Below are 22,457 nucleotides of genomic sequence, written 5' to 3'. Positions count from 1 at the left end.
AGAGAGGAAAAAGTAAAACAAACAAAAACAAAACAAAAAAAAAGAATAGGATTTCATACACCCTGTTTCCTTCCTTCCTTCCTTCCTTCCTTCCTTCCTTCCTTCCTTCCTTCCCTCCTTCCCTCCTTTCTTCCTCCCGTCCCTCCTCTCTCCCTCCCTCCCTCTCTCTCTCTCTCCCTCTCTCTCTCTCTTCCTTCCTTCTCCTCATCCTTCTTCTTCTTCTTCCTCTTCTTCTTCCCCTTCCTCCTCCTCCTCCTCCTCCTCTTCCTCCTCCTCCTTCTTCTTTCTAGATGTTTGCAATAATCAATTTGGAGGGATAGAGTAGATCACTCAGAAATGTTCCAGGCCACATTGAGCCATCCAGACTTGTCCACTAGCATAAAAATTCCTTGAGTTTTTCATTTCTAATGGGACCTCTTGGGGTAGGGACAACTCTATGTCCAATTTCAACAGGAAGTAGATATGGAAGAAGGGACCTTTGCCCCTTACCCCCAAATTTTGAGCCTCATTAATTCGAGGGGGAAATGATGGGGTCCTTGTGCTCAATTCCTACCCTAAGGTATTGTTTTATGTGCTTATTTTCTGTTATCCCTGTTATATTATTGTAAAGTTCTGGTGACATCAGTTACCCTTAAACTCCCATTAATCTATGTAAAAATGTATTGTTAATGTATTTTTTCTATATAAGGGACATGAAAGCTCTTGGTGCCAAATGTAATAGTAATGAGAATTTTAAGTCTCATCTTCCTAAGTAAAAATCTGGCCTCAGACACTAGCTGTGTGACCCTGGACAAGTCATTTCACCCTGTTTGCCTCAGTTTCCCAATCTACAAAATGAGCTGGAGAAGGAAATGGAAAACCACTCCAGTATCTTTGTAAAGAAAACTCCAAATGGGGTCACAAAGTGTTGAACATAATTGAAATGGCTGAATAACAATTACATATGTGTATGGATATATAAATATATATATACACATATACACACATATATATATATACCCATATGAACATAGCATCCACACATATACTTATATATATGTACGTATACACAAACACATGTACACATGCACATATATGTTTTCTTCAAAACTGTAACTACCTTACTCTCAGATATGCTACTGAATATTTCTTGGCATAGTCCAGAGGCAGCAAACTTTAGGCCTGTGGGCCACATATGTCCCACAAAATTTCCTAGTATAGTCAGAACCAAATTAAAATGTAGTTGAAAAATGCTTAACAAAATAAACAAAAATACAGTATAACACTGCTAATGTCAATTAGTGGTTTTCTAAATCAATATGGTACCCACAGGCATTCTTGGTTCAAACAGAATTAATTTCTAGATTTAGGATCTAGAAACAAAAACAGTAACTTCTCAGTCAAGAGTAGAACTGACAGGAATTTACTTTAAAGTAGAATAATGAAGCTGACCTGCATTTTACTTCAAAATACTTTTGTGAAGGATTGATTATTTTAATCATTCCAAAGTCTCTAGAAATGTGATGGATTGTGCCAAGGACTTTGGTAACAGGAACTTTCTTTCCTTTGCAATGGAGTATACATTTTACAGTTAATAGGGAGCCACTGGAGTTTTTTGAGGAGTGATAGAATCAGATTTATATATTAGTCACATTATTTGGCAGCTTTGCAGAGGATGAATTGGGAAAAGGAGAAGCATATACTAGGGTGATCAATGAGGAGCCTGATGATAATCTGGTCAAGAGGTGCTGAGGATCTAAATGAGTGTGGAGACTGTGGGAGCAGAGAGAAAAGGACAGATAGAAGACATAGGGGCGGGGGACACATGGAGGCAGAATGGACAACACTTAGCAACTCATCCTAAACAAGGGCTGGGGAGGGAGAGTAAAGAGACACCTCAGGGCCCCAAGAGCTCCCAGCATTTTGGACATTGTTTCTAGTGAACATTCTGGTAGAGAAGCTGTGAACCTTTCTACATTTGGCATTTTATATGGTGCAGCAATCAGTAAAGGCTGCCTCTTTTAGGTCCCCCCCAAAATCCTTTTCCTAAAGGCCCAAACACATTTTTGCCTTAATTTCCTATAGACCTTATACCTCCCAAGGAAAGGGAGTGTGGCATGACTGAGGAGGAGCCAGCTTCCAAGTCAGGAAAATCTGGGGCCCTCCTTCCATGCTGTCTCTAGTGAAGGGGCTAAAGCTCTCTTCTCTCCTATTGTCACAGCTCTGCCCTTCCCCTCATGCTGACATGGCATTGATCTCATTGATATCCACCAATGAGGAAAGAGTCCTGTACAAATGGGCTTTGAAACTTGGATGTTAGGGAGAGAGAGAGAGAGCACACTATATACATATAACATGACACTATATAAACATATACATACATACACTAATATATAAATATATTTTGTCCAGTCGTGTCCACCTCTTTATGACCCCATTTGAGGTTTTCTTGGCAAAGATACTGGAGGGGTTTGCATTTCCTTCTCTGGCTCATTTTACAGATGAGGAAACTGAGGCAAACAGGATTAAGTGTTATCTAGGGTTACATAGCTAGTAAGTGTCTAAGGCCAGATTTGAACTCACAAAGATGAGGTCCCCTGACTCCAGGCTAGTGCTCTAGTCGCTGTACCACCTAACTTCCCACATAATATACATACATACACACATTTATATTTATGTACATATGCAAATATACACATATGTGTGCACGTATATACATGCACACATATAAATAATATGAGTGGCAAGTGGATAGAGTGCTAGGCCTGGAATCAGGAAGACCTAAGTTCAAATTTGGTCTCAGACCTTTACTAGCTGTATGACACTGGGCAAATCACTTAACCCTGTTTGCCTTAGTTTCCTCATCCAACTGGGGTGAAGAATCGGACACGACTGAAACAACAGAACAACACCACATTTTACATAGTCCCCAAAGTCTTAGTGCTATTTAAGCCTCACTAGACATTCAAGCTCAAAACTTAAAAGCTGCACTAAGACTTTTGGGACACTTTGTATATATCTAACATTATGTACTCATTTACTCCTACTGCCCCCCTTTACCCACCACCTACCTTACCCCGACCCCTAGCTCCCCATCTTAGGAACATTGAGGTTGAATCTACAAGTGAGGCAGGCACTTAAAGTAATCCTGTGGTTAACTGAGGACAGAAACTTCCACAACAGACTGATCCTGAAGGGGAAAAATGAGGGCCTTGACTCGAATTACCCAGATTAGTGGGACACATGAATCAAATTCATTCATGAAGGCCTCACTTCAATTTGCCTGAATAGTTACAGGCCCATAAACATCGGTCCCTGCTGCAATGCCCCAAGGACTCCCCTGGTGGTCCAAAGAGTCGGTGACCTTCCATTGACATTGTTTCAGTGATGCCCACTGGGACTTCAGACTTAGGTCTGAGAAAATCTTCAATCAGAGAACTTTAATTCACATTCACTATGTGGTGAGGAAGAGATGGTGACCTAGGTTATGGAATCCACAGAGCTGTGAGGTGTTGTTCATGACAGAAGAAGGTCTTCCCTCTCTTAGCTTTCTTTGTGTTTCTGGGCCTGCCTGAACACTGCTGAGCTTGGCTGTCTTCTAGGTTATTATTGAAACAGTAATTAAAAGGGGGAAAGAGAGGAAGAGCTTCAGTTTTATTCAGATGGCAGAGTCAGCACTTTTATCAGTTAACGAGCTCTTTATCTCCCAGGTTTATTGCTCAACTAAAGGAAACCAGCAATGGGCTTATGTCTGGAATCAATGAGATGTCATTAATCAGTAGATTTAATGGTTGATTTGTCGCTTGTAAAACTACTTGTTAGAACAGAAAGATCAATGTTAGTTTTGAATCACGGATCCCAGTCTGCTGGGGCTGTTTCTAAGTGCCTTGTTGTAGACTTTTAATCACCTATCATGCTGGCTGCTTAAAAGAATCTTCATTCTTCTTTTGCTAACACTTGGCTTTAGAAGTTTTAGGCTAAGTGCACTTTATATTTTTATTGATTGAATAAGGGAGGAATTTGTTCTTGTTGGGTCACTTCAGTCATATCCGACTCTTGGAGACCCTATTTGGGGTTTTCTTGGCAAAGATACTGGAGTGATTTGCTATTTCCTTCTCCAACTCATTTTACAGATGGGGAAACTGAGGCAAATGGGGTGAAGTGACTTGTCCAACATCACACACTAGTGTCTGAGCCCAGATTTGACCTCATGAAGATGAGTTTTCCTGATTCCCAGTTCAGTTCTCTATCCGCTGAGCTACCTGACTGCCCAGGGGAGGAAAAGGAACATGGTATAAAGGAGGAGGAAGTATACTGGGTGCTTATAGCTCCCTAAGTACAATCATTACCACACAGGCAGGCCTTGCAGACTTCCTGGGCCAGGGTTTTTTAGCTTTTTGGGGGAGTTTTGGACCTTTTTGGTTATCTGTTCAAGTCTTTGAATTCTTTTCAGAATATTTTTTAAATGCATAAAATAAAATACACATAATTACAAAGGAAATTGATTGTATTGGAATAAAGATCCCATTTTCCCCCTAACCAAGTTCACATCCAAGTTCTAAAATCTATCCATAGATCCCAGGTTAAAAAACCCTTTTCAGGCCCTCAGGCCTCAGAAGAAAGGCGGTTTTTAGAAGCCATTGCTTAAGGGGAATGATTGACCTTGATCATCTTCAATGTAGCTGCATCTTTTATTTGTTACTCCTTTGAGAACCTCACTTTTGTGGAATCTTTTACATTTCTGTCAGCTGTTGTTGTTCATGTCAGACCCACTGCATTTGTGCCATAATCCCTAGTAGTGAAACTTGTGTGAAGCTCTCTGGTCACAGAAAAGCACGAGAATCTTTTATTTTTAATTTTAATTATTATTTTTTTGTTTGGGGATTTTTTTTTCTTTTTTTGGAGGGGGGAAGGCAGGGCAATTGGGGTTAAGTGACTTGCCCAAGGTCACATGGCTAGTAAGTGTTAAGTGTCTGAGGCCAGATTTGAACTCAGGTCCTCCTGATTCCAGGGCTGGTGCTCTATTCACTACACCACCTAGCCATCCCCAGAATTTTACTTGTATAGAGAGATTATATGCCCTGGAGGCTGGCATAGTATGTGGATAAAAGACATCCTGCTGTATTCAAAACTGAACATTTTTTTTTTAATTTGGATTTTGAAATTGACTTCTGTCTAAAGTGGCTTACCAGATTTAACCTCAACTTCCATGGTCAGTTTAGATAGCCCTTTTTTAGGTAGCACATATTATTTTTAATACTTTAAAAAGTAATATATTATAGCTTCACAGATAATCAAATGACTGGGTTGCTGCTTTTGAATAACATTTCAATAAACTGTCTTATAATTTAAAAAAAAAAAGGATACCATGAAAATGGTTAAAGAGAATGCTAAGGACTCATGACCCAGCCTATGTGTCCACTCAGGCATGTGCTTTTTCTATTTCTGTCCCTGGGCCAACCTAGAATCACAAAATCTCAGAACTGGAGGAGACCACAGGGTTAATTGGTTTAGCTTATGCTCGAAGAGGATACCTGCCTACTGCAACCCTGAAAAAAGAACCATCTAACCTCTACTTGTAAACTTTTGGGGGTGGGGAATGGATTTCTTCTCAAGTACTTTTGAGCAACTCTAATTATTAGGAAACTTCTTCCTTGAATGAAGCCTAAACCTGCAACTTGGCAACTTAAACTAATCCTATTTCTACCCCGTGAGGTCAGGTAGAGCAAGGATAAACTTGCTTCCAGCTGTTTGCTCTTCACATATCTCATCTGCCTTCATGGGGCTGAATTCAGAGTGAGAGGGTCTGAGTTAAAAACCTGGGCAGTTCATTTAATCTTGGTCATCAATTTTCCCATCTGTAATACGAGAGAGTTAGACTAGATGGCCTTTGAGGTGAATCCAGCTTTGGGGCAAGGCTCCTATGACCTATAAGTCCTTTTTAGTTCCAAATCTGTGATCTTGCCATCTGTTATCCGAACTAAACACACCCGGATACTTTCACCAGTCTTCATACATGGGCCCCTGTTTTGGCTGCCTCCTCATTTCCTGTCACTATGAGGACAGAAGTGGGAAAAAGCGATAGGTTTCCCAATGTGACTAGTTGAGAGAGCTATCTTTTTTAGCCACCGGTTCCTTTGAGAGACAGAATGGTTGCTTTCTAATATCCAGCTTTTGATGTCGAAACTCTTGGTCCTAATAGCCTTGTTTTCTATTATTTGTGATCTATTTCCAGCATGAAATTTTCTGTTCCCCTCACAACAGACATCGAACAGCACAAAAGCATGTTGTGAACCATTTCCTTCTGACATTCTTTGTTAGTTACCTCTGACCCAGCTGTGACTATGACTTTTGTAAAGCCATCAGCTGATAGGCTCATTAGGCCATCATTTGTCCCACCAGGAAAACACAAGCCGGGTTTGGCGCCGGCTACATGCATGTGTGATTCTGTGGCACCTGAAGGAAAACAAGGGCCCTGCCTGGCCTAGAGCCACCGCATATTTTAATGAGTCAATGTTCTAGCTTACTGAGAGATGGAGATGATTCCCTGAGGCTCTAAGGAAGGGGCAAATTCCATGGAATTAAATGTCCAGGAGGAAAGTAAAAAGTAGATCTGAACCATCCTCATGCCTCCAGCAAGGGGAGAGGGGACAGGAGCGAGACCTGTTATTACACTGGTGCAGGGAAATCCCTGATGAGAGGCCCTGTTGCCCCCACCTCATGCATGTTGGCACCTTCTCCACAACATACAGTTATCCCTTCCATATCGTGACTTTCCCCATTGTGGTTTTGATATATCGTGGGCTGGTATAAGAAATTAAATGGGAAGTTTGTGGAAGTCACAGATGATAAGCAAAGGCTGGCAGATGAAAGAGAAAAAAGTTAAGAAATGCAGAAATACCCCAAATTTATGTATAGTATTGTGCAATATCAACATATTTTATCTTTTAATACCGTAATAATTCAGACCTTCTCTGGCACGAAGGGAGAGCCAAAGAATTTTAAGCAGATTTTCCATATGGCAGGTGCCATGCCCCTAGTCACCAGGATATGGAAGGGATGACTATATACATAGTCTTAGAGATTTGTCTCTAACACTGAGAGAAACTTAAACAGCTGACTGTAGCAAGTAATGAGTTACCCAGGGTCACATAGCCAGTATGTATCAGAGGCAGGACCAGGTGTCCCCAAGGCCAACTCTCTAGTCTCTACACCACGCTGCCTTTCACAGCCATTCCCAGCAGGAATGAACCTAAACGATTCAGACTGATGAGTAACCAAGTAGCTGTTAAGGATGTAGTAGAAAGAAGATGGAACAGTCCTTCTTCCTCATGTCTCAAAGTTTAATGGTTCTTGCTGTGATTCCAGTGATGGTTTGTCATACTCTACAGAATTCTTTCACATACTAGGACCAATCTATCAGTAAGAATAATAATAGCTTTTGTTTAAATACCACTTTAAGGTTTACAAATTACTTTATGTAGGCTGTCTTATTTGATCCTCGCAGGGACACTGGAAGGTAGGTGCTATTATTATCCCCATTTTACAGATGAGAAAACTGAGTCTCAGAGAAGTTGCTCAGGGTCACAGTGTCTTAGGTAAGATTTGAATTTGAGTGCTTCTGACTCCAATGCTATCACTCCTTCCCAGCTGCTTCTAATAAACTGCTCTAATAAATATTTGTTGATTATCATTTATATACAAGATATTGTGGGTGAGACAAAGAAGTATGTTATATACTGTACACAAAGACTACACGATACCTTACAAAGCCTGTATTAAATGCTACCTCATCTATGAAGCCTTCCTTGTCTATCCCCACCCACCCCCTTCTGGAATTGGTCAATCCCTCCTCTGAGAAAAAAGGGACCAGTTGTTTTCATGGGAAAGCAGAGTTGCTGCTAGCAACCAGGAATAACTCACAGTAATGTAATGACCCTATTCCTCTTTGTCCAAACTAGATTACGTGCCATTCTTCCTGAGTACTGGCTTCTTTTGTCTCTGTATTTGTATACATGCCTCCATGCCTGGAACAGGTTCCCCACTCTTGTCTGTCTGTCCACTGAAATCTTTCTGCTTCTACAAGGCCATGCTAAAATGCTGCTTCTTCCACATAATGTAGTAATGCACATTAATACATTTACTAATGTAAAGTTACAAATCGATTTCCTCACAGCAATCCTGTGGAGTCTAAGTATCCTTGTCCCCATCTTACCAGCGGAAAAGCAGGACCTCAAGGTGATTCAGTGACTTGCCCATAGTCATCCAGCCATCAAGTGCTGGGGCCAGGACTCTAGAGGAAATTTCCAGATTGTATGTCTTATGCTCATTCTTCTGTTCTGGGGCACTAAGCCTAGAGCACGCTAACCCCACCACGGAGAGATATTGAGGGGGGGTGGTGTATGTGACCTTGGATGGGAAAATTGGCATCTTTATTCTCACTAATAAATGCTTATTTTCAGTTAACATTTCCTACAATTATGCATTTTAAAATATTCTGAAAATGTTTTTATTTTGTAAAAAATTTCCTGGTCTTCCTTAATGCCTTTCCTCTAGTATTAGCTCCAATTTAATAGATAGATAGACAGACAGACAGATAAATAGATAATCTGTACATAATTGTTTGAATGTTGACTTCCCCATTAGCCTATGGACACCTTGAAAGCAGGAACTTTTTTTGCCTTTCTTTGTATGTCCTCCATTTAGCAGGATGTATGACAGGTACTTAGTAAATACTTGCTGACTTAACTTGTCTTTAGAAGGGGTCAAAGGACTTTGGATGCTTCCAAAGGGGTCCATAACACAGAAAAGGTTAAGAACCCATGCTTTATTTCCACATTTGTATAGTCATCAACAAATATTTATTAATCACTTACTACATGCTAGGTATTGTGCTAAGTGTTGGGAATACTAATATAAGCAAAAAAAAAAAAGCAACCCTTATGCCCATCAGTTGGAGAATTGCTGAATAAGTTGTGGTATATGATTGTGATAGAATACTATTGTGTTATAGGAAATGATGATCAGGATGGTTTCAGAAAAACCTGGGAAATCTTATATGAACTGATCAAAATTGAAGTGCGTAGAATCAGGAATGTTTTGTACACAGTAATAACAATATTGAAATGGCGATCAATTGTGAAAGACTTAGCTACTCTGATCAAAATAGTGATCCAAGACAATTCCAAAGGACTCATGATGAAAAGTGTTATCTACCTCCAGGGAGAGGACTGATGAATTGAATACAGATGGAGGAATATTGTTTTCACCTTATTTTTCGTGTGTGTGTGTGTGTGTGTGTGTGTGTGTGTGCCCAAATGTGCACATGTGTTTTCTTTTGCAACATGGTTAATATGGAAATATGTTTTGCATGACTTCAAATGATAGTTCATGTTGCTTGCCTTTTCAAGGGATGGGTGAGGAAGGGGTAGTAGGGAGAGAATCTGGAATTCAAAATTTTAAAAAATGTAATTGGGAAATATTTGACAAAATAAATAAAAATATATTTTTTAAAAATGCAACCCCTATCCTCAGAGAACTTAGATTCCAATGAAGGAAGACAACACATGAAAAGAAGGAGGCTGCTGTGGCTATTCTTCTTAAATGAAAGGAGCACAGGCAATAGAGTACTGGGCCTGGAGTCAGGCTCTAATTCAGCTGATGACATTTAATCTCATGTGTTCCCAATTGGCCTCAGACATTTACCAGCTGAGTGACCCTGGAGAAATCACATCACCTCTGCCTCAGTTTTACCAACTATAAAAATGGGAATAATAATACGACCTAGCTTCCAGTGTTGTTTCAAAGCTTACATGAGATAATATCATAAAGCTCTTAGCACAGTGTCTGGTATATAGTATGTGCTTAATCATTATTTTTTTCCTTCCTTATGATGGAGAATCAGAAGCAGAGCTAGGGAGAAGAATGAAGGATGGTTGGTCTACCTTAGACCCTTCCTTTTTCTCCCCCAATTAACAGTATTTTTTTCCAATTACATGTAAAGATAGTTTTCATCATTCACTTTTATAAGATTTTGAGTTCCAAATTTTTTCCCTCCTCTCACTCTTTCACCCACCCCCAAATGGCAAGCAATCCTTTATATAGGCTATACATGTACAATCATATTAAACATATAGGCCTTTCCTTTAAATGGAGGTTATGGGAAGAACTCGCCAATGGGAGAAAGGAGCTACTGGGAAGGAGGTATGTTCCCATTTGAGATCTTTTATGCTGAGGGAATTTCAAGGGTGAGAAGTTAGCTGAGGTATGCTGATGAAGTCTGAAAAGTCAGACTTAAATCAGAGAAAAGATTATAGAGTATAGCTGTATATCCTGCTTATAACAATCCCATGTGGGGTAAGAGGTACATGTAATAGTGTCCTCATGGTATGACCTTATTTCTCCTTGTTCAAACTAGATTACATGCCACTCTTCCATTGAGTATTGACCTCTCTTGTCTCTCTGTATTTGTACACATGCCTCCATGCCTGGAACAGGTTCCCTATACTTGTTTGTCTACCCACAGAAATCTTTCTCCTTCTACAAGGCCATGATGATCTACTGCCTCTTTCATGCTATCTTCTCTGATTTTATACTTCCTTTTAGAAGTGATTTAGAAGTGATCCCTCTCTTCTCTAATTCCTTAGGCCTGTAAGGTCATAGAATTATAGATTTAGAACCATAAGGAGCCTTACTGGCACCCAGACCAACCATCTTACTTTACAGATAGAGAGATGAAATGATTCACCCATAGTCATAAAGGTATTAAGTGGCAGAATCAAGATTTGGTCCATGGCCCATGGATTGGACTTCTCCTTTCCATTATTCACATCCTGATTTGCTGTTATAGTGGTCTGTGTACATGTCAAATTCCCATGACTAGAATATAAGCTTCCTGAGGGCAGTAATGCTATGTTATTCATTTCTAGCACCTAGTGTTTATCATAGTGCTTTAGGCACAGCTGTAGGCATAGGGACTAGACCTGGGATTTTACTGACATAGGGAACTCTCCTATGAGAAGAGTTGGCACCTTCTTTTGCAATTTAGAGAAGGTCTTAGAGATCTGCTTAGGGGACTCTCTGAGGGTCATACAACCACTACAAGTCACTATCCCACAACCAGACTGCCTTCTTCTGGTTTGAAATCCCATTTTATTTATCTCCATAACCCTAGTGTGATGCCTTGCCTATTGGGATGTACCTGGAGTTTCAGTGGCATCAGAAACTCCCAAATAGGATTTGTTGTTTTCGTGGTAATTTACTGTTCAGTCATATCTGACTTTCTGTGACTCCATTTGGGGTTTTCTTGACAGAGATCCTGGAGTGGTTTGCCATTTCCTCTTCAGTTCACTTTACAGATGAGGAAACTGAGGCAAACAGGGTGAAGAGACTTTCCCCAGGGTTACATAGGTAGTCAGTATCTGAGGACAGATTGGAACTCAGGAATATGAGTTTTCCTGACTTCAGGCATGGCACTCCATGTGCTGTGTCACCTAGCTGCTCTCTTCCCTCTACAAATACCTTCTTTGGAACTTATAGTAATCTAGAGTAATTAAAGGTGAAGTGACTTGCCCAGGGTCACACAGTCAGTATGTGTCAGATTTGGGTCTTGAATCCAGGTGTTCTTGGCTCTGAGGCCAATGTTTTATTCACTAAGATAACATTTTCAATAAATGTCTATGATTGAATGTCATTACTGAATCTCATATTCAGAAAATTCTAGAATTGGAAGGGATCTCATTGCACAATTAATCCAATCCATAACCCACTTTCCCATCAGTCAATCAATAAGCATTTAAGTCCCATTATGTGTTAGGCTCTTTGCTAGAAGCTGAGGTCACACATATTATAATGAAAGAATCAATCCCTACTTAAAGGATGTTTATAGGAACTCTTATTATATAACCCTTATCAAGTGGTATTTATTTGTTTCTACTGAAGAATTTGGAGACAAGTTGTTCATTTCTATAACAGATGGGCCCTGCCATAAAACGCTGTCTAGCTGTGTAATGGAAGAAAATTACTCTTAGGCTCTGTGTATTATTATGACTTTAATAGAGGATAACATCATCATTCTTCTACCAACAGCTTACCCCAAAGAACCACCGTAGAATGGAGGTGACCTCGGGCTCTGGAAGGTTGTGCCAGCAGAATACAAGTCCTGGCAGGTCGTCCCAGACTGGGAAGGCTTCACGTAATGGCTTGGCAATGGACTGCACGTCTGTCATCTAAGCACCAGCATATCGACTCATCACCAAAAAGCTGGGTACCAGGTCATCTTGCTTTTTGGCTATAGCAACTCACAAAGACTGTCTGTTGGGAGTGGCTGTCTGTACTATTGGAAAGATAGCCAAGTCATTCTCTCCTGACAAAATCATTGACCTTTCGAAGCGCTGAAGCAATATTTTCATTCTCAAAGACAGATTATTCCGCCATAGTGCCCCCTCCCCAGGAGCAGTGTTAGGAATGGTAATAGCCCCAGTCACCTAGATTCCTACAACTGGCAAGCAATGGAAAACAAGGATAAGACTCCTCTCCAGAAGTCTTGCAAAGGTGGTTGGTGAACATTGCAAAGCACAGTGCAACTCTTTAAAACCAGTTTTGTGGATTTGTCAGGGAACACAGTCTCTTCATTCAAAGAAGTTTGTTTCCTGCAGGCTGAGTTTGGGGTGGGGAGTGAGGATGAGCAGAATGGGGAGAGGTCAGTGGGGAAAGGGCAAAATGATCACCTGAAAGGGGCCATGGTACTTCAGGTATTTGCCTATTTTGGAAAGTTCCTGGAAAACTGGTTCCTGCCAAGGTGACTCTATTTGATTTTTAAGTAGGCCCATTAAATGGTGAAGGATTTAGTACTGTGCATAGAAAAAACTAACTAATAAGGCTTGGATATTTGAGATTTCAGAGGACTTGTTTAAAATAAGTGCCAAGGACTAGCAGAACAAGGTGAGACCGAGGAGACTGAAGGCAAGATCTCAAAGACACTTGAAGGGACTCATGATGCTGGGTTTTTGCCTATTTCATTCAGAAGACTTACGGAAAGCCTCCTAGATGTCATTATTTGTTTCTTTTTGTTAAATGGTCCTTTTAGAGGGCTATATGTCCACTACTGTGAATAGAATAGGGCTTGGGTATTTGAAGTTTTATAGGATTTGTTTACAACTACTGAGCTACAAAAACTACACTTGAAAACTGGCAAATGTGATCTGTGACATCATGTCTTCTATGCTTGTCTACTGCATTTTTCAAAGCCCTAGCTTGTCCTGTTTGCCATATCTAGTACAAAATAAGTCAAGTGACTTTATGTAGATTTTTTCACTGGTTAGCCACTGGGCTTTTTATTATTATTATTGTTTGTCCTTCATTTTCAAAGAGGACTGATGACATCATGGGGTGACATCTTGACTTGCCATGAATCGGATTTAAGTGAGGTAGAGTTGCACAGTCTTTAGCCTCACTCTCTTTTTTGGCATCATTGAAGTCCAGTGGCAAGGCAAAGGTCAGGACAACTGGCGACGCCCCAGGATGCCACTGACCTTGGCATCTTCCATGTCTGACCAAGCTCTAAGTGTTCCATAGCACCTGCTTCAGAAACCTTCATAACTGCAAATTGTTCTCATCTGCCCATTTTGCTGGGGGAAGTCTTCACATGCTTGGGGTAAATATCCTACCAACTTACCAATGGATATGAGGCTCATCATTTATCCTCAACCTGGTTTTAGCTCATCTGCCCAGGTTTTACCTGGGTGTGGCCCAATGAACATGCCACAGCTGCATGGAGCTACAGGTGAGAGTTGGGTGAATGTGGACACCAAAAGGGTGTGAGCAGCCCTCAAAAGGGCTTGCTAAGCCCTCACACTGGAGGTCCTAGACCTCCCTGAACACCTCTTTATAGAACACCTGGATAGAGAAGAAGGGGAGCAAACGGGCCACAAGGCCTCCTCTTCCTCAGTGCTCCAAGTAAGCACTTGGAATCAACTTGAGTTGGATTCTTTCCTACTCTTTTGTTTAGTCTAAGAAAAATCCAAGCCCAGGCTTGGGGAACCTGCTTTAACCTGTGCAACTCAGGCTGTTGCTAATTTCCATTAGGGAATGAATGCAAATGATCTAGTTTTCAACTCAGGTCTTATATGGCATAGGAGAAACTTTTACAGCCCTTAGTGAATTTAGATGGAAGTGGTTAGGACAGTTGCCTGGGAAAATGACTGGAGGCCTGAAGTCAGGAAGACCTCTGTCCAAATGAACCTTCAGACATCTGTTAGCTATGTGACTCTAGGCAGTTCAGTTTACCTCAGTTTCCTCATCTGTAAAATTGGAATAATAATAGCACTTTTTCCCCAGGATTGTTATGAGGATCAAATGAGACAATAATTGTTAAAGGCTGAAGATGGTGCCTGGGCACATAGTGCTATATAAATGTTAGCTATTATTGTATACTCGAGCTTGTGTGAACATCCCTGACTTGAAAGGAAGCTCCGTGAGGGGAGGAATCAGGTCTCATTCACCTTTGTACCCTCTGAAGAGGCTCATTGCATGACTAAAGTAAAGAAGGAGACTTTAGGTTAAGTAGAAGAGGAGATATTTGGGGGACTAGTAGTACTTTGTGGTCCCCTTAAAATGTACTATGCAGTCAGCCACTTCTCACTTATTTGATGTTCACTGGAAATTTAATTAATAATAACTATGACAACAAACATTAAAAGATCAATAAATCAACATGTATTTATTAAATGCCTGTCATGTACAAGCTACTATGCTAAGTGTTGAGGATACAAAGATGAAGTAAAAATCCCTGGCCTCAAGAAGCTTACATTCTAATGGAAGAGATAACATCTATGCAGGTAGGTACATAAAAGATTATCTATCTATCTATCTATCTATCTATCTATCTATCTATCTATCTGTCTGTCTGTCTGTCTCTGTCTGTCTGTCTCTCTCCATCTATCCATCCATCCATCCACCATCCATCCATCCATCCATCCATCCATCCATCCATCCATCCATCTATCCATCTATCTATCTACTGTAAGATGCAAGGCAGCTTCCAAAAAGACTGTACCAGTATTAAGAGGGACTTGGAAAGGCCTCCTACAAATAGTGGCTTTGAACTGAATCTTGAATGAAACCAAGGATTCCAAGAGTTAGGGGTAAGACTGAAGGTAATGGAGATTCCATAAGAATTAGAGAGTGAGTCACACAGTTAAGTACCTCTACTTAAGACCTCAGCTCTAATTTTCCAAGCTGAGTGATGACAAAAGGCACATATTCCTTTCGATCCATAGTAACATTGATGCGGCACAGTGTGAATGCCTCCTTGTGTTCCCCACTTTCTGAACTAAAATGTCATTTCCAGTCTAAGGAGGTTTGGTATATTCAGGGACCAACCATAGATTAAAGGGGGTCTGAGAATCCCCTGAAGCTCTTCACATAGCAGACTGAAGCTCAGAGTCAGCTATTTCTGACCTGGAGATAACCAAGGACAAAACTGCATACCTCTTTGGACTGGACCCACACTTCTGAAGATAGGTTGAACCCTGAGAATATGCTCAAATGACATCCAATCGTGCAATTTTATTGCTGGAAGTGATCTTATAGGTAATCTCATCCAATTCTATCATCTTACAAAAGAAATACACTCAGAGATGAGATGCCTTGCCTAAGGTTCTGCAGCTAATGAGAGATAAAGTTGGGACTAAGAACATAGGTGTCCTGTTCAGTCCAGCAGAGCATATGCTCCCTGAAGGTAAGGAACATTTCAGGGTTGGTTTTTCTTTAACCTAGTTGTATCTTCAACACATAATATAGAGCAAGCAATAAATATGAGTTGAATTGAAGTTCTTCCACTCTACAATCTATTATTTTGGCTTTTGCCTAAGTAAATTTACTTTCCATCGGACCTTCTTGTACCTTGGTACTTATCTTTTCTAAATGATACACCACACAAGCTGCAACTTCCACATTGTGGGAGGCCCTGTTTGCTTGCCAATCCCATTTCAGTTGACTCTATGGTGCAATGTTTATCTGCTTACTCTACTCTATTCATAACTTGGGTCATATCGACTGCAAAGTGTTGAGACATCTGTTCTTTAGAGACCACAAAGGAAACCGTAATGTCCTTTGTGAATGCATGAGTAACAATGCAGAAAGTTAGGGGGTGCCCTCAGTCATTGTAAGGGTGGTTTTATTAAGTGTCAGAAAGCTTTTGAAAGAGCGTCTCTAATTTTTATACATGTGGTTTATTGGTCAGGTTCAAGTCATAGTTCCTCCAAATAGAATTCAAGATTTTTAGGGTAAAATTTCTGCGTGACTCACTTTCCCAGTTTTTCAAAATAAGCTGGTGAAATGAAAAGTAGGCTGACTTTGATATCAGATGACCTGGGTTCAAACCCCACTCATCATTTACTTCTTCCATAAAATTAGGCAAATGCTTAAATGAGTGATTTGGCTATAAGTGATGATAGAGTATTATAATCCCTGCTACTAGGAGAAACTGAGGCTGGTGGATCATTTAAGTTGGAAAATTCTGAACTGCAGTTGAGCTAAAGCAGATCAGGTATCAGAATTAAATCTATACAAATATGGTGAACTTGTGGGATCAGGCTGCTACCAGACTGTCTTAAGAAAGAGAGAACCTGGAGCAACTAGGTGGTGCAATGGATAGAGTACCAGTCCTGAAGTACGGAGGACCTGAGTTCAAATTTGACCTCGGATACTTACTAACTATGTGACCTGAGACAAATAACTTAACTCTGGATTCCTTAAAAGAAAGGAGTGGGGGAGAACCTGCTCAGAGTGGAAAAGAAGTGGGTCAAAGTTTCTATTCCAATTAGCATTAGACTTGGGCCTGTGAGTGACCGATGAACTTCCAAGCTTATACTAACATGGGAGACCCAATCTCTAAACAAACAAACAAATAGAAAGAGATAAATATAATAGTATTTATAATCTCTTTTTCCCCCTCACAGCACTCCTGGGAGGTAGGTGTTATGCCCAATGTATGGAAACTGAGGCAGAGAGAGGTTAAGTGATTTTCCCAAGGTCACCCAGCTAGTATCTGAGGCTGGATTTGAACTAGATCTTTCTAACTCTAAGTCCAGTAGTCTATCCCACATAATTGTAAACCCTTTACAGCTGTATAATGAGGATCTTAGCCAATGTGACAGAAACGGAATTTTTCTCCTTGTTCAATTTTTCCTTCTCAGGTGGAAATCCATTGACCAGTCAATCAAGAAGCATTTATTCAGTGCTTACAATGTTGTATACATTATTCAGTACTAGGAACTGGTATACACAGACAAAAATGAGACAATTCTTGTCCTCTAGAAGCTTACAGTCTGCTGAATAAAGCCTCCTTTCTCATTTGTCTTCCATGTTCAGAATATGAGTTATTTCTGATTCCTTGACATATTTTCCCCCTATGAGATCCTAATCATTATCAAGACAGGGAGAGTATCTTTGTATATTTCTCAGTGACTGCAGATGCTTTGCAAACAATCTATGTTTAGTAAATGGTTGTATGAATGAATGAATGAGATATTATGGTTCACATTTCATCTCTAGGAAATCACTAATCCTGGTCTTCCTTAAAGAACAAAAACAAAGACAAAAAGCAAATTCTCCCTGCCGCTGGCCTCTACCAAGAAACAACCAAACATCTCTCTTGCCCTCTCTTTGTCCTCATCATGACCACTCCCCTCATACAGATCTTGGTTGTCTTTCCCCTGAACATTTTTCTCTCCTGCTTTTCTCCTTCTAGCATCTTCCTTTGGTCAAGATAGACTATATCTCAGGAACAGCCATTTTGGTCCCCATCAGATTTAGACTTAAACAACTTGGAATGAATTAGGGAATTTCAAGAGAATCAAAACCAACTCCAACATTTGGCAGATGAGCGAAGTCAGGCCTAGAGATAGGAAGTTATTTTTTCATGAATGCACAGCTAATTAGTGGTAGAGCCAGGGCTAGGGGCCAAGTGTCCTGACTTCCTAGGTCAGCGATCGTTTTTTCTGAAATGCATTGTCTCTCATTTAAGTGTTCTGGAGCATCTCGTTTCCCTAGATAAGACATGTCTGGAACTGATGGGGTGCTTAGGTGACTGTGCTTGAACCCCAATTCCAAAATCACATTTTTCCCTAACCTCAAAACACTATCCCTGGCAGTTTCTCTGCAGCCCAAGGATGCTAGGCCTAACAATTAATCATCAGTGAGCCTCAGAAAAACACTTATCTCTCTTCCTGGTACAGTAGCAAATTGAACCTATAGGATTTATTAGTTTGAATGGGCTTTGCACTGGCTCATAAAGATATTTAGTACCCACTGGGCTATCTATACCAACTTCGTACCTCATTATATGCATCCTACCTCCCCCTTATATGTATCCTATACTTAGACATATGTATACCCCCTACATCTATCTTGTCTAACAGGACATTGATGGGTGGCAGCCTGGGCATTTCTCAGTCAGCCTTGGCCATTAATTGACTTAGTGATGTCCCAAGCCTAAAACCACACCTCCATGTAGCTTCCCCTTGGACTATTTCTCGGTGAACTCTGGGTAAAACGCCTATGCAGTAGATACTAAACGTGCATGTGCCTTTAAGAACTGACCACTCCCTAATCCTGCCCTGAATCACCTAGTTAGCATATTTGGCACATGTTTTACTATAGAATATCCTATATAAACTTTAACTGTACTCCTTTTAGATCTCAGTTTCCCTAGGAACTTTTGCCTGCTTTATAGCATATCAATAAACTTTTGCCAACTTGACTTAAAGACTGCTTGAGTCTGTGAACTCGGTCCAGATGACCCTGTCCTGGAACTCTAGCTTTTGGGGTTCCTAGACCTCCTGAACTTCATCAGAACGAGATTAAAATGGAATTTTAATGGGAAGTGTTTTACTAATAAAAATATAATAAAGCATAGATAACATGACATCCTAAAACTAAGTCAATATGCAGCCTACAGGAATGCTTATGTATGGTTGAGTGACCCCAATTGAGTCTGATACCACTGCTCAGCTCTGGTATGCCCCACTTCCCTTAGTTGGGAGTATTGCTTTCTCCCTCTGTTTTAAATGGTTGCAAGACATGAATTTCTGAGTTCTTAACTTTTCCCTAACCTCTCACTGCTGGAAGAGCCTTCTTTCCCTTTTTCTGTCTTTCCTGACTCTATCCAAGTTAAATCAAGGAGCTTTTATTAAGCACCTACTATGTACATGTCAGGCACTGTGCCAAGTGCTAGCGATACAAAGAAAGGCAAAGGCAGTCTCTGCTTTCAAGTTGCTCACTGTCTAAAATGAGGGAAACAAGATGCAAATGGTGTTGTACAAAAGAGTTACATACAGGGTAAATTAGAGATAATCGATAGAGGGAAGGCATTAACGATAAAGGGGATCAGGAAAGAATACTATCAGGAGGAGGGAATTTAGCTAAAAGAGGCTCATTGGAGACCATTACCCATGCCTAGTAAGCATTATTTGAGGAAGTGTTTTCTTTTGTCCACTTAGAAGAGAATGGATTTTATTCCAAATAACCTTTCAATTTTTCCTCCAGAGAGCATGATGTGCAACTTCAGGCCATCAAAGTGTTAGTAATGTATACCTAGGAACAGAGCAGGAACTTTGGGCTTTTGTAAAAGTGGCATTGTGGTTGGCTTGTTAGAGCAGGATTCTGAGGACACTTGTTCAAGTAACTTGGGAGGTGATACTGCACAAAAGAATGAATGAATGAATGAAAAAGCTTTTATTACATGTTTACCATTTACCAAGCACTGTGCTAAGTTCTAGAAATATGAATAGAATAAGTAAAACAATCCCTCCTCTCAAGGACCTCATACTCTAATTAGGGAAGACAACACAGAATAAAAAAGTTCACCTGGAGTGTTGATGGAAATGACCAGCTGTCCCAAGGGTTAAGTAGAAGATCTGATGGCAAAACCCAGGGGTCCTGAGGCTATATCAATGGGTCAAAAGAGAGTCTAGGGAGGTGGCATCATGTGGGCATAGAGAAAGAGATCTGAACTGAGACTTCGACAAGTTATAGCACACAGATAGAGCTTCCCCTTCCAAAAAAAAAGTCCTCTAGATGTTAAGCTATGATGGTGAAATGATAGGCAATATGGTTGATTTGGGGGGCAAAGGAGACTTCTTGACATTTTCTCAAATTACACATACATACATACAAACACAAAATCTCTTAAATAAGAAATTCTTAACCTGGAATTTATGAACTTTTTAAAAATAAAAGTTTTTTTGTTAACTGTATTATAATATAATTGGTTTCCTATGTTTTTTATTTTGTGCACTAAAACATATTTTTCTGAGAAAAGGTCCATAGGCTTCACCAGACTACTAACGGGATCACACACACACACACACACACACACACACACACACACACACACACGCGTAAAGATTGACTCCTTGGGCTAGATTTTTCTGCCCTATTTTCCTGGGTCATTTCTTGTACCACTTACTGGAAATCCTTGGGGCCACCTCTACAGTAAATTCAAGGTCCCTGAAGTGAAGTATGCTGACAAGAGGCTAGGAGACTCAAGAGTGAGCTTTCAAGAGGATTCCTTAGCATATACCAAGTTTAGGCATATGTTATCTGATGACCAGTATGACTCAGGTTCTGCTAATAATATAAGCCCAGAGATAAAATGTTTGACAAGAACTCTCTTTGGGACCTCAGGAAACTGGAACTGCTTTTATAATTCCTGGAATAGCAAGTAGCCTTTGCATGTGGGTGTATGTTTAAGTGTGCATTTCTTCTAGTGTTAAAAGTCTCACTGAAGTCACTCCAGGGTGGAAGCAGGATCTCATTCTTCAAGTTCACTTCTGTGATCTCAAAACAATGAGGCATTGTTGTCGCCTTCAGGCTGATCAGGCAGCAGCCTGGATCACACACCAGAACAGCTGATGCCCCAGAAAGAAGAATACATTTATTATCCAAATCATTAAGCATTAAAGTGGAGGAATCCTGTTCCTTCTGGGCACACCATGGAGTTGGGTAGTTGAGCTAGAGAAGGGGCAGATGACGGCAGAGTTCCCAGACAATTCTGGAGATTGAGGAGCCAGAGGTGGAAAGAGAACAGGGTAGCTGTGTTACCTTAAGCAAATCGCTTTACCAGTCCATCACTCACTCACTTGTTTCATCTGCAAAATAAGCATGTTACACTTGGAGAATTCCATACTCTTTCTCCCCTCCTCCCACCCTGATACCGGAGGGCACTTGTTTTTGTTTCCCAAGCACCTAACCAGTGGTCCAGGCCTGTATTTTCACAGAAAACTCCCAGCGATTACACTCCCTCTACAAAGCAGATCAGTCATTGTTCTGCAATTTATAATGTCCTGGATCTGCTGACTTTGATAGGCCAGCTTTTGCCTTGTCTTGACTAATTCCCCAGCCACCTTTACCCCATGTTTCCGTAATCTACTTTCTCTCCCATTTCTCCACTTTCCCATTATATGGTATCTTCCCACATTTAAAGCTAAGTTATTTGAGAGCCCAGACTATCAAAATTGCTTGTTGCATCTTCCCACATTTAAAGGTAAACTACCTGAGAGTAGTTTCATTTGATTAATTTAATTTATTAGTTTAATTTAATTTAATTGCTGGTTGCATTCCCCAAAGTATTCAACACTATACTTGGGACATAGTAAGTACTTAACAAATGCTTCATCTAACTGTTGTTGGTACTTCGTTCTCAAACAGGACCAATGACATGACTGGGGTAATGTCTTGATTTGCAAGTGAATTGGATTTAAGTGAGGTAGAGCTGTGGAAAATCATCACCCTCACTCTCCTCCAGAGTCATGGGCTCCAATGGCCAGGCATGGGTCAAGATAATGGGTGATGGCCCTGGATGCAGTGGGAGACCTTGGATTTTTTAAATTAAGGTCTTTCCCAGATCTCAGTTCATCCAGCTACCTATTTGCCTAGGACACTGAAAGATTAAGTGACTTGTCTAGGGTTACACAGCTAGTATAAATCAGGCATTGGACTTGAACACAGGTCTTCCTAAGCCTCAGGGCAGTTCTCTGGCCACTACACCAGGTTGTCTCTCTATAAATGCTTGTTGGTTGATTAATCTCTAAGGTCTAGGTACGTCCAGGTGCCTCAGGAAACTGGAACTGCTTTTATAATTCCTGGAATAGCAAATAGCGTTTGGGTGTGGGTGTATGTTTAAGTGTGCATTTCTTCTAGTGTTAAAAGTCTCACTGAATTTTCCATGATCATATGCTTCCTTGAGATCTATTCAATCTTGTTTCCAATCGTTCACTTTTCTCCCCTTCTAAATTTTAAAGTATGATTGTCATTCGAGTCACACCATGTTCTATTTCACCTTCACCAAATGGGCAAAGTCTAGTTGGCTTAAAAGAACAATCACTCTTGGAGGTGAGTAGTTGTCATGTTGGAAGATATCTTAGAAAAAGTTTTCTTAACTCTTTCCTAAAACAATCGAAACCTTTAGGAGCAAG

The 22,457-nt window shown here is 40.5% G+C and overlaps 1 long non-coding RNA gene across 1 annotated transcript in view; it reads left to right on the top strand.

Moving 5' to 3' along the window:
• Positions 1 to 14,873, top strand: part of LOC138175291 (uncharacterized) — a 168,350-nt gene extending 153,477 nt beyond the window's left edge. Inside the window, exon 4 of the long non-coding RNA XR_011171964.1 lies at positions 12,067 to 14,873. This is a non-coding gene — a long non-coding RNA (uncharacterized lncRNA). The remainder of the gene's footprint in view (positions 1 to 12,066) is intronic.
• The last annotated feature ends 7,584 nt before the right edge of the window (positions 14,874 to 22,457 follow it).

The sequence above is a fragment of the Petaurus breviceps genome, unplaced genomic scaffold (genome assembly GCF_028583685.1).
Source record: "Petaurus breviceps papuanus isolate PSGF00001 unplaced genomic scaffold, PetGlider_PUasm1.0 77, whole genome shotgun sequence".
Classification (NCBI taxonomy): domain Eukaryota; kingdom Metazoa; phylum Chordata; class Mammalia; order Diprotodontia; family Petauridae; genus Petaurus; species Petaurus breviceps.
This window is presented reverse-complemented; position numbering and strand designations above follow the sequence as displayed.